The following is a 3167-nucleotide window of genomic DNA, read 5'->3' as shown; positions in this document are numbered from 1 at the left end:
AGAATTTCTTCCCATCGCTCCGCCACCCTCTGTAGACAACACAAATTCAGGGGCGATTTGTGAAGCAAAATCTCGAGATTAGCCAATGTTCATGATCCGCCCCTCCGCCCGCTGCACGGCGCTGCGTGAGTCGCCCCCCCACCCCCCACCCGCATACTAGTTTTTCAGCGCAGGGACTCCCCCCCCCCCCCCCCCAGGATAAGTGGTTTACTCTTGGGGAAAGAGTGGATGTTAGTAGTTGTTAGGGGTCACAGTTCTAGTCCTTGGGTGTGTGCTCTGTTTCACAGGTGATCACTGAATTATTCAAATACATTCAAACATATTGACATATGGGCCCAAGCACAATCAAGGATGAACTATCACCCAACATCCGCCATAAACCAAGGATTATGATGAGCCCATTTTGTGTACCTAAGTCATTTTAAAAACAGAGAAAAGTAAAACAATAGACGAGAATTCTTAACAAATGGAATATAGGGCCTCTTGTCATTTTCTTACCCTATAATTTTCTTTGTTGCCTCTTTAGCAAGGTTTTATTTTAAATGTGGTTCTTCATAAAATATCTCACCTTTGGTTCTTCAGATTCTTAAATATATAGTGTTCCCTATTTGTTAGTATCCAGGTGAGAAAGTCCAGAATACGTTCTTTAAGCGTTCAGCTTCTTCAGCCTGTCCTAAGTATTATTCAGTATTATTATTTCCTGCCCAATTGTAACTCTCATCTAGAAACGGGCATGCTACCCTACAAGTGTTGGCGTTGCTTTTTCATGCAGCGAGGATCGGATGAAGTGCATGTGTCTAACAATACAGATTCCTCAGTGGCTAGCACATGAAATCTCTCAGTTGCTAGTTATCTCCGTATTTTTCCACTGAGTTGGGAAGGGAAAGTACAATGTGTGAAGTTAAACTAGTGTGTTACCCATAACATCTGGGGACCTTTGTCTTTTCACCTTTGGCTGCTTAACTGTCACACATCGCATCTCGGGTGAAAGGCACTTGTATTACGGGGACTTTCCCTTAGTGCCTTTGTGGCACATGAGAACAGATTCTCCATTTAGAAGCATTTAAATATTTGGTATGTCAACAAGACAATTAAAGGAATAAACTGGTATCTTTTAGTTCCTGAAGACAAGACCACAGTGACAGTAACTAGGTCAAGATATGGCATCTAGCCCTAGTGGATAGAGTATTGGCCTATGGACTGAAGGGTCCCAGGTTCGATTCTGGTCAAGGGCACATGCCCGGGTTGCGGGCTCGATCCCTATTAGGGGGCATGCAGGAAGCAGCTGATCAATGATTCTCTCTCATCATTGATGTTTCTCTCTCTCTCTCTTTCCCTTCCTTTCTGAAATAAATAAATAAATACATGTATATATGAAGAATCATTTAAAAAAAAGATATGGCATCCAGAGAGGGTCAGTCTTAGTCTTTGAGAGTGAATCCCCTTTACTTCCCTGTTGTCACTCATTGACCAGACCAGAAAGATAGGGTGGAGCAGAGGAGCAAAATAGCAAACACATGGTGTGTGTGTGATCACTGTCGTGTGCTGCAGGTACTTGTCATGGTCACTACACCTGCCTTCTTATTGACAGCAGGTAGGTTGGAAAATGTCTCCTTGCAGATTTTCTTGGATCGTTTCAATTGTTTCGGGATGAACTTACCTACGGTTCAGGAAGATTGTTGAACAACATGGGAACACAGGTTGAAGCTTGCTCCTTGGCAGGCCCAGGTTAGAGTAGCAGGCCTGTCCTTTGTCCTTAGATCACCCTTGGGACACGTCATGATGCCACCACTGATCTGGACCTTGGTGGAGAGTGGGTTGCTAACCCCTGTGCCTAGGAGGGAAAGATACATCAACAGCAAAGTCATAAAATGAGTGGGACTGCTCACTGTGGAAGGTAGGAGTCTAAGATGTAAGAATTTAGTGCTTGACAGTCATATGAGGTAGTGAGGCTTGATAAAATTAAACAACGTGAAAACTGAACACAAACATTTCCCAGGATAGTATTCTTTCAGGGTGCGGTACCCGGAATTTCTGCTGTGATTCTGTAGAATATGTTAATCTCGCAAGACAAAAAATCACCTGGCCAATTTTCAAGTGAGTCAAGAGTTGACTCACAAGGCGTCTGCTCAGCGTTACTCACCCCGTGTTAAGACGAGGCCCACACTTGAAGGCCTGGTGTGACACTGGAATAAAAGGCCAATCAGCTCCTTCCCTTCCCCCTCTCTTGCCACTAAGTCAGAGTCCTCTGATTTGGGGAAGGGGGTGACCTGTGGAGGACAGTACCAGGGGGAGTCAGTCACTGGTGTGGGTCTCAGAAGGGGCCCTACTCTTCAGCCCCTTGGACTTGGGTTCTGCAAATTAGAAGGGACTGGTGCCCTGTTTCCTGCTTGGAACCTGGAAGAGAAGCTCCCACGGTGCCCTCTCCATCATGGTAGCTGTAGAAAAGGCTGCATGGTAAGTGGGCCTGAGGCATGCCCTCCAGAACAACCGTGTACCAAGGGTATCCCAAGGGTGTCAAGAGCAGGCCCTCAGAAACTGAGCAATGCTAACTTAGCTTGGCCTGGAACCTTTGTTGTCTGTGGGAAGTAGGGTATACCAAGGCCCATCAGTGGACCTGCTTTAGAATTGGCCAGAATCATTTCTATTTGTTAAGCTATTGAGTCAACAAGTCTCCTTTGCTTCCTTTTCTGACATATAAATAGACGGAGTTTAGGAGGCTGGCCAAAGGTAGGTGTTCTGGGACTTTCTTGGACTCAACTTACTCGTATTGACCTGAAAGGACAGGAAGTAGCCTCTTATCAGAGGCTCCCTGTTTATATCACCCACCTCTCCGACAAACTCCTCTAGGGCATGAACCATGTCTTTTATCTCTACAGTCCTAGCATCTAGCATAATGCCTGGCAAAGAAATTGTAAACACTCAATAAATATTTACTGGATGAAAACTTTAACTTCTCCAGGGATTTTCTGTATGCTTAGGGCTAAACTTGTTGACATGAGTGCCATAGTCAAAGTTCAAGGGGGGCAACCATAGAATTTGGGGAGCCTGCTAGTATTGTAAGAAATATTAATCCACTCTGTTCACCATGATTGTTTTATTCTGATTAAAGAAGGCACATGCTACCCTGGCTGGAGCTGACCTGGAGATGCAACCCTTCCTCCCCG

This window comes from Myotis lucifugus, unplaced genomic scaffold (genome assembly GCF_000147115.1).
Source record: "Myotis lucifugus unplaced genomic scaffold, Myoluc2.0 scaffold_102, whole genome shotgun sequence".
Classification (NCBI taxonomy): domain Eukaryota; kingdom Metazoa; phylum Chordata; class Mammalia; order Chiroptera; family Vespertilionidae; genus Myotis; species Myotis lucifugus.
The sequence above is the reverse complement of the archived record's forward strand: the minus strand, read 5'-3'. Positions refer to the sequence as shown.